This window comes from Lepidochelys kempii, chromosome 1 (genome assembly GCF_965140285.1).
Source record: "Lepidochelys kempii isolate rLepKem1 chromosome 1, rLepKem1.hap1, whole genome shotgun sequence".
Taxonomy (NCBI): Eukaryota; Metazoa; Chordata; order Testudines; family Cheloniidae; genus Lepidochelys; species Lepidochelys kempii.
Genome location: NC_136380.1, coordinates 295,503,749 through 295,519,045, shown reverse-complemented (window position 1 = coordinate 295,519,045; position 15,297 = coordinate 295,503,749). Strand labels below are relative to the sequence as shown.

The window sequence follows — 15,297 nt, the reverse complement described above, 5'->3', positions numbered from 1 at the left end:
CTATTGGATATACACTGTTGATTTTTAAATTGTGTTTATAATGTTCAATAAAGATAGCGAAAGGAAAATAACCCTTCGGTACTTTGTAACATGTCAGAATTCCATAAATATTCTCTGGCAGTGATATGTTGGTGGAGTAAAAGAATCTTTCTCCAGATAGAAGTGGACTGATTGGTCTGCATGTTGTTTATGAAGTGTGGTGATTGTTGTTATGATGGCATAGGTTTACATGTGTATGGCACTGTGATGGGTGTTCACCATACACCAGCACTGAAAATGTTAAGGAAGCTGAAAAAGGGCCAGTTAGTGTGATAGGTCACACATGAGGAATTTAGGCTGGCAAAGCAACTCCTGATCAGAAGATGAAGCTCAGCTGAGCAGGTATGGGCTGGGCTAGTTTAAAGCCAGGCAGCTGGCAACAGAAATTGGTGGCAGGGTGGAAGTCTGCAGCCATCCTCTATACATTAGGGAGGTAACCCTTGGGAGCCTTGCCCTGAGGGAAGGGTGTATGTGGAAGAGAGAAGGATGGAGAAGAAAGCCAATGGGAGCTGGAGTAGGAAGCAGCTCAGGGAGAGAGCAGCAAGATTGGGGATGGAGCAGACCTTGTCTGTGTATTGTAGGGTCCCTGGGTTGGAACCTGAAGTAGTAGGTGGGCTTGGATTCCCCTACCAGCCACTGATGGAGTGGCATTGTATGGACAGTAGGTCTGGAGAGAGTAGATCTGTACCTTGGAAGGGGAAACCACATAGTGACCTGGCTGGAGGGTTGAGTCACAAAGAGGAAGCTTCAGAGTAGCAGCCGTGTTAGTCTGTATCCGTAAAAAGAAAAGGAGTACTTGTGGCACCGCAGACACTAACAAATTTATTACAGCATAAGCTTTCGTGAGCCACAGCCCACCCCATCGGATGCACACAGTGGAGAAAACAGTGGGGAGACTCCATATACACAGAGAACATGAAACAATGGGTGCCACCACACAGACCACAACAAGAGTGACCAGGAAAGGCAAGCCACAGCAGGGGAGCGGGGGGGAAGAACCCCCTGTAGTGACAATCAAGGTGGGCCACCTCCAGCAGCCGACAAGAACAGCAGGAGGGGAAACAAACAAGGGGAAATAGTTTCACACCATGCAATGACACCTCCACTCCCAGTCTCCACCCAAGCCGAAGCCAGTTGCATCCAGCCTGCAAACTAACTCCAATTCAGCAGTCTCCCATTGGAGCCCGTTCCTGAAGTTTTTTTGTTGAAGAATCGCCACCTTTAGGTCTGCAACTGAGTGACCAAAGAGACCGAAGTGCTCTCCGGCTGGTTCTTGAATGTTACAACTCTTGACGTCTGATTTGTGTCCATCCATTCCTCTATGTAGAGACTGTCCAGCCTGGCCAACGTACATGGCAGAGGGGCACCGCCGGCACACAATGGCGTACACCACATTGGTAGTTGCTCAGGTGAACGAGCCTCTGACAGTGTGGCTGATTTGATCAGGCCCCGCGATGGTGTCCCCTGAATAGATTTGTGGACACGGTGGGCAACCGGTTCTGCTGCAAGGACAGGCTCCAGTGTTCTTGCCATGTGGTGCGTGGTTGCCGGCGAGGACCCGCTTCAGGCTGGGGGCTGTCTGTAAGCAAAACTGGCCCGCCTCCCAAGATCCGCGAGAGTGATGGGCCATCCCTCAGGACAGGCCGTAGACCCCCGATGATGCGCCGGAGGCTCCAGTTGGGGGCTGAAGGCGATGGCCAGCAGCGATCTGTCACTCTCCCTGTTGGGCCTGTCCTGCAGTAGGCAACCTCTGGGCACTCCTCTGGCTCTGCCAATCCACCTCTCCACCTCAGTAGGTGGGCACCGCAGTTGCAAGAACGCTTGACAGAGATCCTGTAGGTGTCCGTCTCTGTCCGAGGGGCCGGAGCAAATGCGGCTGCATCGTAGAGCCCGGCTGTAGACAATGGACCGTGTGGTGTGGTCCGGATGAAAGCCAGAGGCATGCAGGCAAGTACAGTGGTCAGTAGGTTTCCGGTATAGGGTGGTGTTTATATGACCATCGCTTATTAGCACCGCAGTGTCCAGGAAGTGGATCTCTTTTGTGGACTGGTCCAGGCTGAGGTTGATGGTGGGATGGAAATTGTTGAAATCATGGTGAAATTCCCCAAGGGCCTTTTTTCCATGGGTCCAGATGATGAAGATGTCATCAATGCAGCGCAAGCAGAGCAGGGATACCAGGGGACGAGAGCCAAGGAAGTGCCACTCCAAGCCAGCCATGAAACTGCCGGCACATTCTGGGGCCACGTAGGCACCCACAGCAGTGCCGCTGATTTGAAGGCACACATCGTCCCCAAATGTGAAACCGTTATGGGTGAGGACAAAGTCACAAAGTTCAGCCACCAGGTTTGCCGTGACATCATTGGGGACACTGTTCCCGACGGCTTGCAGTCCATCCCCATGTGGAACGTTGGTGCAGAGGGCCCCCACATCCACAGCGGCCAGGATGGAGCGCCACTAAGAGATGGAAATGAGGTGGCATGGTAATAGACAAGGAAGGATTATGTGGCAGTGGGGATCAGGAAGGACCTCCTGGGCTAGGTTTTCACTACAAAATTCTATACTTTTATAAAATAATGTTGTTTTTCCAGCATCTGGTCTATTTCAAAACAGCTTTTGAAACACTGATCTTTAAACCTTGCTTTGAGAATGAATACACTTGCGCACACACACACAATCACAATTGAAATACAGCAAGCTTGGGGTGGCCGATGGGCAACAACCAGCACATACCATAATGTACAGCAATTGGGGGATGAGAAAGTTTGACCAAAGACAACTTTTAATATCTATTACTAAGTTCCCACTTCTCTTTTTTTCTGTAATCATCAGGGGCCTAAATCTTTCACCACTGAAATGACTTTGAGTCATCAGCTGGTATATATCAACATCACTCCATTGACTTCAATGGAGCCATGCCGATTTACCCCAAGTGAATATCTTATTTGCTGTTGTCATCCATCAGAATTGGGATGGGCCCCAAAAGTCTTCCTCTCAGTGTAACTTTGGAGTTAGGGATTCTTGTTGGAAGCAATCTGTAAAATGATCTGTTGTCGATGAGATGGGAGCAGGGAGATTTGAAAAGGGTCGGGTGTGAGAGAGAGAGTGTGATACAGGAATCTTTTAAAAATTCTTTCACATGGAAAGAAACTGTCTCTATCTGTGGAATGTAGAAAGTCATGGGATCTTTATAGCTGTGGAATTTACAAAGTCCTGAGAGCTTAGCTAAGAAGTTCCTAATTATCTAAAAGTACTGGGACAAACCTCAGCTATTGTAAATTGGCATAGCTCCTTTGACATCAATGGAGATATGCCAATTAACACTGGCTGAGGAGCTGGCCCACTATTTTTGCTTACCATACATTCTTTCACTTTTCCTTGTGGTTCCAACCCATGTCCCTAAATTATTCACTCAGTATTGAGTGTGGAATATGTTTTGATCTCTTCTGAAAGCAAAGACCTGCAGATGAGTGTTGACTGGTTCCTTGGAGAGAAAACCAATTAAAAAGGAAGTTTGCTGAACCTAGATGGATTTGTTGATCCATTCATAACAGTAGGTGGATTAATCTTCCTTTCCCCCACCTCTTCAAACTCCTCCTCAAAACATTCTTTCACAGTTTTTTAAAACCACTGCTACCAATAGAGTTTTACATCACCTCCATGCATACCTGAATGGTTGTGTGCTACTTGTGTCTGATCTGTCCTGTCTGAAAACTAGACTGTAAGTTTGCTGGGGCAGGAACTTTGTGGACTTCTTTATTTTTGAATCATCAAACTTGCTGTGAGCAGTGTGTGAATAATAACCTAGCCAAATTCCAGGCTGGTAACTTAAATGGAATGCTGACCCCTCAATGGAGATTGGTATCTCTGTTTAGATGCACTAGCAGCTGTTAGGTCAGATCTACATTTAAATGAGATCAATGTAGTTGTGCTGTTCGGGGCTTTGAAAAATTGTGGCCCTGTGCGTCTCAAAAAGAGCGTCAAATGGAAGGTAAAAGACAACAAGAAAACAAAATGGTGAAAATCCCCAACAATTCCCCTCTTTGACAGTTAGAATGGCTTTAGACCTTCTATGCTATCATACCTCTAACAATGTTGTATATAGACTTACTAACTTAACCTAGGATTACAATTAACTTTTACACTATTCTTGAAGGAATTAATTTTTAACAGTTATAGTTTACTGCTCTTACCCTTCTTCTAACCCAAAATGTTAACAATATTACATACACAGCAATTCACACTTGAATTATTAATAATACAATGACAGAGTACTGTAAGATTTCCCATCCTCTGCTGAAATTTGTAGGGCTGCCAAAGAGGTTTACCCACCAGTGGGAAGAAGCCGTTTCCCTCTGTATCCTCCTTAAAATTCTTTGGATTTGTTGTGAGGAATGATGAACAGTCACCATAACCTCCTTACTATCTTTCTGTAATTGCTTTAGGTGCCGTCTTAAATCAGGATGCTGCACTATCTGCCTAAGCACCAAAATGTTGACACTTAGATGGATTGGTGCAGTATGCTGATACAACAGGTAATTGGCTTGGACAGTTTGTACATTAACCTCATGCATTGTAAAGTTAATATTGCACCCAACGATAGAAAATACTGAACATAAACATATATTTGCATATGGGTCATGGGGTATTTTGTAATAAAAATTTACCACAAATTCTTTACACCAACTTCATAAGCAAATCCATTGTGAATCTATTAACACAAGGGCAGATTAGTTAAAAATATATGGTCAGAGCTGATAATAGCACCTTCCCTTTGTGGGGTTTAAACAGATATGTGAGTCCTCTATCACCCCAGAGCCACACGAGTAGCCTATCCCTTTTTCCTCCACACATGATTGCAGATTGACACTAATGTGTATACTGTTCTTTTCCCCCACTTATTTAGTTCCATGGGAAACAGGATAGAGTCATTAAGGTTTAGCCCAATTGGCACCTATGGATAAACCCATTCCTTTTGTGCATCGGCTACTGTTAACACATAGGCAATGATGGTCTGGTTGCTGTGGATATAAGAGAAATTTACCAGCTTCCACCAAGCTTCGTGGTGTTGCTTAAATGGGTTTGTGACGTTTCTCCATAAGATGTTTCTGAGCTCAGCCGGAATTAACCTGTTGAGTCCATCCCTTATTATGCTTTTGGCCACATCTAATATCCATGCCTGAGCTTGGGCACAAGCAAGTGCCATTGAGAAGTTTGACTGAAATGTGCCTATTGCATTAATAATGCAGCCACCCTGGTAGCACACTAGCGATTTTGTACTCGGTAACACTGAGCTGGTTGAAGGAGGTGGTTAGTGGGTTGGACAAGGAAGCAATATCTTTTCCTGGCGCTCCTATTTTACTAGCTAGGACTTGCTCACCAATAGTATTTAAAACTCCTAGTCCAGTTCCCACCCTTCTAGAATAGTTGCAACTGTATTGCTTTTATAAATTCTAGGGGCAGATGCTTCCAGCACCACAATTTTTACCCATGCATTCCAACCTGCCGCGAGTGAAACTATGAAAGCTAAGCATTCTAAATGAACTGCAGGCAAAGTTAACCCTAAGGGCATAAAGACTTTCTTGTGATTGGTGATTCCAGCTTATTAGGGTCTTCGAACAGCACTGCACACTTGTAATCCTCCCTGTGAGTTAGCAGCGCATAGGGCAGTGGCTCTCAAACTTTTTTACTGGTGACCCCTTTCACATAGCAAGTCTCTGAGTGCGACCCCCTCCTTATAAATTTGAAACACTTTTTTATATATTTAACACTATTATAAATGCTAGAGGCAAAGCAGGGTTGGGGTGGAGGTTGACAGCTTATAACCCCCCATGTAATAACCCAACCCCCTGAGGGGTCCTGACCCCCAGTTTGAGAACCCCTGGCATAGGGGACTACCTAGAGAGTTTGTGCCTTATCCACTTCAATGCCTCTGTTTAAAAGACTTAAAGTCTAACCAGCCAACCGAGGATTTGGCATCCTACCTTCGTTGATTTGTCCTGATAGTATATAATGGATAGGTGTGTAAATAGTTTTTAATACAAGGGGGGGGGCATACCTATCAGGTCTTCCCAGTGTCTCAATACCCATGTTAATGGAAGCAGTTCTTTTTCACACGGCGAATATCGTTTTTCAATTTTCCGTAGTGCCTTTGATCCAAAGGCGACTGGTTTTAGTCCCACTCTGTTGTCCTGCATCAAAACTTTGCTGAGTTCCTTCTTTGTTGTTGCTAATTGGAGTTGAAAGGGTTTGCTGGGCTGAGGTTATGCCCAGTGCTTGGACAAGGGCTTGCTTCAGCTGGCAAAATGGCAAAAACCTCTCCTTTTCACCCCAAGTCCATTCCTGGCCCTTTCTAAGCAAAGCATAAAGGGGTTGTGCAACTTCAGAATACCCCTCAAAGAAGTCCCGGGAAAATCCGGTGAGGCCCAGAAATTACCTCAATGCTGATATGTATTGTGGGGAAGGCAATCTGCAAATTAATTTGACCCTGTTGGCATCTGGTCGATGTTCATGTATGCCCAGTTCCATTCCGAGGTATGGTACTTTTTGTTGCAGTATCTGAGCTTTGGTGGGACTAATAAAAAAGCTAGTTTCTTATACCTTATATAGGACAGCATCCAGGACTTTTTCTCTCTAGCTACAGTGGCAATTAAGATGTCATCCGTATAACTTATATTTTTTTTTTGTCTTTAAGATGTTCCCACATTTTGGACATGAACTTGTGACACAGTGAGGGTGCGTTATGGTACTGTTGGGGTACCCTGCTGAAGGTAAGTTGATGATTACCGTGTAATGGGATGGAAAAGAAAGCGCTCGCTAAGTCTAGAATGGTGAACCATTGTGCACCTGCAGCAATGGACACCATTATTTCACGAAACTTCACTACTACTGGGGTTAGCCTTGGTGTTACTCACTTTAGTTCTCTATAATTGACTGTTAACCTCCAGTAACTTTGTCCACTTTTAAAACAGGCCAAATAGGAGAGTTGCAGATGCTTGCAATCTCAACCAATACTCCTTGGTTCATGAGAGTACTGATGGTGTCCTTGATCCCCTCCTCGGCTTCCCGATAATACTTGGACTGCTTCTGGGGTTTGGGATCTGGACCCACAACTACCACCTCAGCCTCAGTTCTTCCACATTGGAGCTTATTGGTAGCAAAAGCGTTAGGGTACTGGTTTGTTACCTTCATGACTGCTTCCTGCCACTTGGGTATTTCCATGTTCTCCAGGACCTTCAAGGCTGCAACTGTGGGGACAGTGAAGCCTCGTTCTCTATCCTTAACTTGGGTTAGCATTCTGTTGGGTAGGTCAACCACCAAATTCAGCCTTTTCAAGATGTCAGCGCCAAGAATACTGTGCCCATCTAGAGCTTGAATTCTGAATGTGGCCTCAGTAATCAATTTGCCAATTGTACACATAATGGGTTTTATAAAAGGGGACAACACTTCCTTTTCCGTTGTACCCTTCTAGGATCTTAACTTCTTGTACAGGAAATTCTTTGGCCTCTGGAGTTGCTTTGGTACAGATGAGTGGCACCCGTATCAATTAACATTACTTGATTAATCTTTCCAAACTCTCTCTGCATGGTGGCATGTACTACTGGCCTCCCCCACACATCATTATTGATGGGTGCCACATAAGAGGGAGGTGGTAGAGCTTGGCCCCGTCAGAGCAAGCTTTCCTTTTGCTCCTGCAGCTTTGGTTGTCTGGATGTACTTGCAGCTGCTGCTCATGAGGTACTTCCAGTGCTGCCTTCATATCTGGCTAATCTTTTGAACAGTTCTTCTGTGGGATTCTGGTTGATTTGATCTCTTTTTTCATAACCGCTTTGATAGCACAATTCGAAATCCTTTCATTTCAGCTGCATTGTGATATTCCGATGTAAGCAGTGTCAGGATGAGCTCCACCCTGACATCTGGTGGTGAGGAGTGGCAAGTTGTGGAAAAGAACTTCAGGGGCCAATCTCATTTGCATAGGCACACCCACCCCGCCTAGAATGAGGCCATAGCTGCCCAAATGGTCACTTTGGCTGCTGTGGGATCCCCAGTGTCTCTGTTATTGGGGCAGGAAGAATAAATTGTTATTACCCTGATTATGGGAACTGTGCTTGGAACTGTACTTGGCCTTTTGTTATGCTGGAGGGACTCACCATCAACTAAGTAGCACTCGCTAGGCAAGGGTCATGGGTTCCAAAACTCTGTGAATTGAGAGAGGCTGGGGACAAGTATTAATACTTGGTGGTATGGGCCCCTCACATGTTAATTGCACTGTCTCCTCTCTCCACTGTGGAATATCAGAGTTAATTTTGATTCCATTAGGAGTCTAGTTACAGGCTGCTGAGCTCACTGTGGGCTAATGGTGTACCAGCACTGAGGCTCCCCTGCTACAAGCTGAATTCACCAAAGAGCTGAACTGACTAAGAGCTGAAATCACTGAGCATTGTGTTAGGTAGTGGGGGAGCCTGAAGATATATTGTGGAGCAGTTTGCGGGACGGCTGGAGTGCCTTGTGGACAGGCTTGTGGAGCAGTTCATAGGACGGCAGGAGCTGCTTGTGGGACGCGGAGCGGAGCAGTTCGTGGGGCGGCTGGCTGAGTGGAGCGAAGGCCTATGGAGCTGTGGGGCAGTCAGCTTCAGATCATGTATGGTGCCCCTTACCTCTCCCCCCCCCCCGTCTCCACCCAGGTTGGGAGGTAAAGCTCTGCAGATAAACTTTAGAACTCTGGGCCTGCCCTGACCAGGGACAGAGACTTTTGGGTCATTGGACTTTTGGGACTTTGGGTGATTTGGGGTTGCTGGACTCAAGAACCAAAGGGAAAGGGCATGCCCCAATTTGCTTGGGGTGGGTTTTTTTTGCTCATGGGTTGTGTTACGAATCCTGTTGGTGGTGTTTCCCCAACATAATGCCACATTGTTTCTCTCTGTTATTAAAAGGCTTTTTGCTACACTCAGACTATGTGTTTGCGAGAGGGGAAGTATTGCCTCTTGGAGGCGCCCAGCAGGGGTGGTATATATTTGTCCCAGGTCACTGGGTGGGGGCTCGAGCTGGTTTGCATTGTGTTATTGGAATGAATCCCCTAGATATTGAACCCGGCCCTTGTTGCTGCCAACTCTGACGGGCAGAAGGGTTACACCTGATTTCTTGTTGACTCATTTGGACCAGAGAAGTTCCTTTCCATTGCTGTATAACTCTTGCCTTCAGGGCTGTGTTTCTTCCCTTTTTGTTCACTGGCTCCATTGTTACAGCAATCTTCTTTTTCTGCCAGTGTCTCGGGAAGACCTCTCACTGCAGTTCAAAAGCTTTCTGGATTCTACCCTCTAATTCCCTGATTGTTACAGGTCTCAGGTTGATTGGCCCTAACATTATTTTTAAGGTGGGTGAGAGTCCTTGGACAAACACCTCCTTGAATTTGGGTGTGTTGCAGGTTGCCATCCCATTAACTATTGGTGACATGTTGACAGCCAGTATAACAATCGTTTCCTGCCCAAGGATCTCTTGGGTATTTCACCCACTTTCTGCCTTTTCCGAATAGAACTTTCCCATCATGGAGAAAATAAAATTTGAATAGAGCCTCATAGATTTCTGCTATTACTCTTACATTAGCTAGCTGTATTTCCCCAGGCAGTACCCCAAATTCACCCCCACATATACACTCCCTTAGCAGAGCTACTGTATCAACTCAGCTGATTGTAGCTATGCTGCTGATTTCAGCTAACCAATCTAGGGCGGTCTCCTTGTTTAAGGGGCCCAGTGTCTTTCCTTGTTTAAGGGGCCCAGTGTCTTTCCCATCGCCCTAGACTGGTCTGGCTCATATGGGCTTGTCTCAGCTGGTCATTTGGGATCATAATTTACCATAGTTGTGGTAAAGGGCTCTATTGGGGAGTATCGTCCCCTCCTCCATCTCACCAAAACCTATTAACTCCTCTTGAGCCGGAGGAGCAGAGGTTTGAGGATCCACTTTCTTTATTTCCCACAGGTTTAAACCATGATCGGACTCTTCCCCCTCAGAATCAGAACTCTCAGATTTGTATTCTTTTAAAGGATCCATGTTTAAAGCAGTTGTCATTCCATGAGCTCTTTTTAACTTATTTTTCAAAGCATCAATTTTGTTGTTACAGGAGGAATGATTAGCAGCACCCTCTCGGGTGTTCTTAACCTCCTTAATCAACTACCTCACAGCAGCTTGGGATTTTTCCATTCTTTTTACAACGACAAAGTTTTCTTTGTCCTTCTTTAGTAAACACACATTTAGTTCCTAGACCTGGGATTAGTTAAGCACTTGGGCTGTTAGAGTGCTATTCTGCATTAACTTCTCAGTCTCAACCTCTTATTTGACCACCTGCTCTTTTGCTTGAAAAATCACCTTTTCTTTTAACTTTGTGTTCATTTAATTTCCTTGAAACAGTTCTTAGACCATAAACAAGAGCCCCTTTTCTCATTTTCTTATTGAAATTTGGTTTAGCTGTTACAAAACTTTCCCATTTACTGCATAGCTTTTCAAAAGCATACTCCCCTGAAAACAGATCTTTGGCACATGGGTGTTTACACTTGTCAAATAAATTCACACTATGTTCCAGAGAGTTTTTATTAACCTCCTCAGTCCATCCATGAATACCAAAAGTTCTAGCAGCCATTTTCCTTCTTAAGCAGTATGTGTCTGGCCCACACAGACACACACTAGCTTCCACAGCACTTGCTGCAGTGCTCACCGGACTCATGAAAGTTGGGGCTGACAGCACTCATCAGACTGTGCTGGCCTGTCGCAGAGCTTCTGAAAGCTCTCTTTCAAGCAGTAGCCTGCTTGCGCTCCCTGGGCTTTGCAGCCAGAATGCTAATCAGCAGCGCTCAGCATTGGTGCTGGCCTGCTGTGCAGAGCTGCACAGCCCTCTTTACCAACAATGCCCACTGGGCTTTCCTTAAGGCTGGAACCTAGCAGTACTCACTGGGCATCAGAGGCCAGAGTCTGCCTGCGCCCATCAAGCCTATGAAGCTGGGGCTTCTCCACGCTCACCAGGCCTTGCGGCCGGAGTGTTAGCAGTGCTCAGCAGTAGTGCTGGCATGCTACACAGAACTGTCTCGCAGCTCAGGCAGCACATCCTAGTGTCTGCCACAACTCTAGCTTGGGTCCAAAATAAGAAAGTCGCTGACCAGCTGTCAGTGCTTCCCACCCTCAAGGTCTATGGACCTTCAATAAACCTTAAGCCGAGCAGATTATAGTAAACAAAAACAGGAGGGAACTGTGACCATCAGGGATCGTGCTGTGGTCGCCACAAACTGTTACCACAAGAACTGAAGAAAGGATATTTAATAAGGACCCCCACCTCCCAGACAGGCCTGATCCCCCAAATTAGGATCTGTCACCTATGGTCACAGCAGAAATTACACTAATCACTCTTAAAGGGGTGAACAAATGAGATTTATTAACAAGGCAGGATAATAAAAAATAGAATAACTCTATGGTTTAAAGACGTAAAAGCAGGCTTCAAGCCTAGCCCCAACTAGAAACCAAATGGGCTCAAATAATATAAAAGAGTTTCAACGTTACTCAATCTGTTGAAAATGGCTGGAAACTGGATGGAGTCAGCTCACTCAGGAACCCTCTTTCTCTCTCGGGAACCAGGATCAGGAACTCGAGCACTATGCCATCAAGGGATCAGGAACCACTCATTGACTGGAACAGGTAAGCCTTCTTCGATGGAACAGGTGGGTGGTAGGTGTCTTCTCTCAATGATAACGCAAATGAACGCAGGCTGTCTCAGTGCTCCATCCTGCTGTTTTCCCTTTTCTCTAACCAACTGTCCTGCCAACTACCCTGGAACCTTCTGGGCCAACATTCCTTTAAACTTAGCCAATCAGAATAAGCATCTCAAAAAGAGCATCAAACCAAGCAACAAGACAGCTAACCAAAATGGAAGGTAAAAGACAACAAGAAAACAAAATGGCTAAAATCCCCAACACGCCAGAGTAGACGTGGCTAGCTCAAGGGAAGAATTCCATCGACCTAGCTACTGCCTCTTGGAGAGGTAGATCAACTATATAGACAGAAAGGGTTTTTCCATCAATGTGGGAAGCATCTACACCACAGTGGCTACAGCTGCAGTGCCGTAGCTGTGCCACTGTAGTGTAAACATACTGTCATAAATATAAAGGGAAGGGTAACCACCTTTCTGTATACAGAACTATAAAATCCCTCCTGGCAAGAGGCAAAACCCTTTCACCTGTAAAAGGTTAAGAAGCTAGGATAACCTTGCTGGCACCTGACCAAAATGACCAATGAGGAGACAAGTTACTTTCAAAGCTGGAGGGGGGTGGGGGAACAAAGGTTCTATCTGTCTGTGTGATGCTTTTGCCAGGGCCAGGTCAGGAATGCTCTTCAGAACTTCTGTTAAGTTAGTAAGTAATCTAGCTAGAAATGCGTTAGATTTCCTTTTGTTAAATGGCTGGTAAAATAGGTTGTGCTGAATGGAATGTATATTCCTGTTTTTGTGTCTTTTTGTAACTTAAGGTTTTGCCTAGAGGGATTCTCTGTGTTTTGAATCTGATTACCCTGTAAGGTATTTACCATCCTGATTTTACAGAGGTGATTCTCTTACTTTTTCTTTCTTTTTAAGATCCTGATTGCTTTTTCCTTGTTCTTAAGATCCACGGGTTTGGGTCTGTGTTCACCTATGCCAATTGGTGAGGGTTTTTATCAAGCCTTCCCCAGGAAAGAGGGTGTAGGGCTTGGGGGGATATTTGGCGGGGGGGGGGGCGGGAAGACGTCTCCAAGTGGGCTCTTTCCCTGTTCTTTAACACACTTGGTGGTGGCAGCATAGGGTTCAAGGACAAGGCAAAGTTTGTACCTTGGGGAAGTTTTTAACTTAAGCTGGTAAGAATAAGCTTAGGGGGTCTTTCATGCAGGTCCCCACATCTGCACCGTAGAGTTCAGAGAGGGGAAGGAACCTTGACGCATACCCTTAGCCTGTGTATAGCTGAGATGGTAATTTAGTTCTATGTATTCTGAAACTACTCAACTGGGAGCCTTTGAGGACTGTGTATAAAGCCTGGTCTACACCTAACACTTAGGTCTACCTAGCACCATAGCTCAAAGCTGTGAAAAATTCACACCTCTGAGAGATGTAGTTAAGCTGCCCTAAGCCCTGGTATAGAGACCGCTGTGTTAATGGAAAATTTCTTCCATTGACCCAGCTATTGTCTCTTATCAGAGTGGATTTACTACAGTGACAGAAAAACCTCTTCCATTGCTGTAGCAAGCATTTTCATCACAGCTCTATGTCAGTGTAGCTGAACCACTGTGGTTGTAATGCTTGTACTGTAGACATATTCTTGGTCTACATTTTCTTAAATAACAAAAGCAAAATCAGGAAACTGCATTGAAGCTGTTTTTCTTCTGGGAAATAGTCTATTATGACTTAAAAAGAGAGTTGTCTTACCACAGCAAATGTGTGAAACTATTCATTTTTGTTTTGCCATTGTGTGCTTGCAAAAACTGAAATTTAGTCAAAGGCAACCAAAGTGGGTGTCTCGTTTTATTGTATTTGATTTTAAAAGGTCAATAATTTAAACAAGAAACAAATTACAGATTTGTACATGATGGCTCCCAGGAGAAAAGGAAGAAAATAATTTTGAAAGAATTGTTACCTTTGAAACTGTACCACTTAATTTTTATTTCTTGCTGCCAAAAACCTAGCCTTTATATTTGTGGAGAACAGCTTAAAATTAGAGACTAAAAGGTGTTATGGAGCTAAAAATGTTTGTTGTATGTTAATGGGAATTCCAGAACACTTGTGCAGTTTAATGGTAATGCTTACTGGACAAGTGCTGTTACTGTAATGGCCTAGGATAACAAGGGCTTAATAGTTAGCCTTGCTGTAGTGAGACTTGCAGGAGCCAGTAACTTCCTAAGGGTGTATGTCAAAGGGATAATTTTTTCTAGATCTTGCTCCTAAATTTAGATCTTTAAGGGATCCCAGAAGTTCAGCAAGCATGGAATGTTGTTGTTGGAGATGGCTGAGTGAGCCTTTGAGGTATGTGAGTTACTCCAACTTAAACATCCTGAGATTCAGTGGGCCAAATACTAGAGGAGAGGAGAGGTGTAGTTGGGGGGCGGGGGAGGATATGTAAGTTGCATGTAGCCCAGCCAGGAGTTAACTCAACAGTAGAGGACTCTAGGGGAGTCTAATTTGATGTAACATTCACGTTGAGGGATGGGGGCTGCTGGAGAGGTAGAAGTAGGTATGTGTTACATCAGCTTAGGGTTTATCTAGACTCACCTCTGAACTTGGCCCCCAGTCTCTTGATTTTGGCTGCACAGGGAAAAGGCATGTGGCTCCTCCTTGCTTCCCCACTGTTCTACATACCATTCCCCTTCCTCACTTAGAATGCTCCCCTAGGCTCTGTGCAGTTGTGGTGGTCTTTAGCCAGGTGAATCTTCAAGAAATTTGCTCCCTAAAATCTTCTTATGTCTTAAGTTTTGGAAATAAAATTCCTACCAATTGGGTTTGAATTCAGTAGGGCATTAAGTCCCAAGTCTTCTCCTCTCCTCCTCCTCCATGGGCACAGTGAGCAGCTGACACAGCAGAATTGCATCCTAGAGCACAGACTTGCAGGGACACCCATCTGGTCTGTACAGAGCAGTTTTTATGGGAGTGGGCAGGAGGATACAGTGTGACTGGAGCTGGTTGAAAATTTTTGACAAAGCTTTCTCCAGCCCTGTATTTGATGGGGGTTGAGGGAGTGACTCATGCTAGAATAGCCAATAGCCAGGTGGTTAGGACTCACACCTGGGATGTGGGAGACCCATGTTGCTGTTGCAATAACTATCCAGTGAAGCTGTTCTACTGTGAATAAACAACCAGGAGAGATTGAGGGAGCCCCACATCGGACTATTCCCTCAGCCCACTGGCTAGAGAAATGTCCTGCTATGTGGGACATACAAATTCAAATCCCCTTTCCACATCAGGCAGAGAAGGGACTGGAACTTGGGTCTCCTACATCCCATGTGAGTGTCCTAACTACCAGGTTATTGGCCATGCTGGGGTGGGTCTTTTTAATCCCAATTTTTGGTTACATTTTTCCAAAGGGTGGGTTTCATTCTGAACTGGAATGAAAGCAAATTTCAAAACACAACATATTTTTTGCATAACAGAATTGTTATTTTATGCCCAGCCCTGGTCACAACACGGAACTTCTGGCCTTCCTGCCCTGTAGCAAGGGACAGGGAGCACTGGTAAGTAGATCAGGAATGTGCAAAATATATTT

At 45.1% G+C, this 15,297-nt stretch overlaps 1 long non-coding RNA gene across 3 annotated transcripts in view; it reads left to right on the top strand.

Moving 5' to 3' along the window:
- Positions 1 to 15,297, top strand: part of LOC140905183 (uncharacterized) — a 111,528-nt gene that overhangs the window by 33,934 nt on the left and 62,297 nt on the right. For all 3 annotated transcript variants that reach the window (XR_012156782.2, XR_013635201.1, XR_013635202.1), the window contains one exon: positions 6,731 to 6,806. This is a non-coding gene — a long non-coding RNA (uncharacterized LOC140905183). The remainder of the gene's footprint in view (positions 1 to 6,730; positions 6,807 to 15,297) is intronic.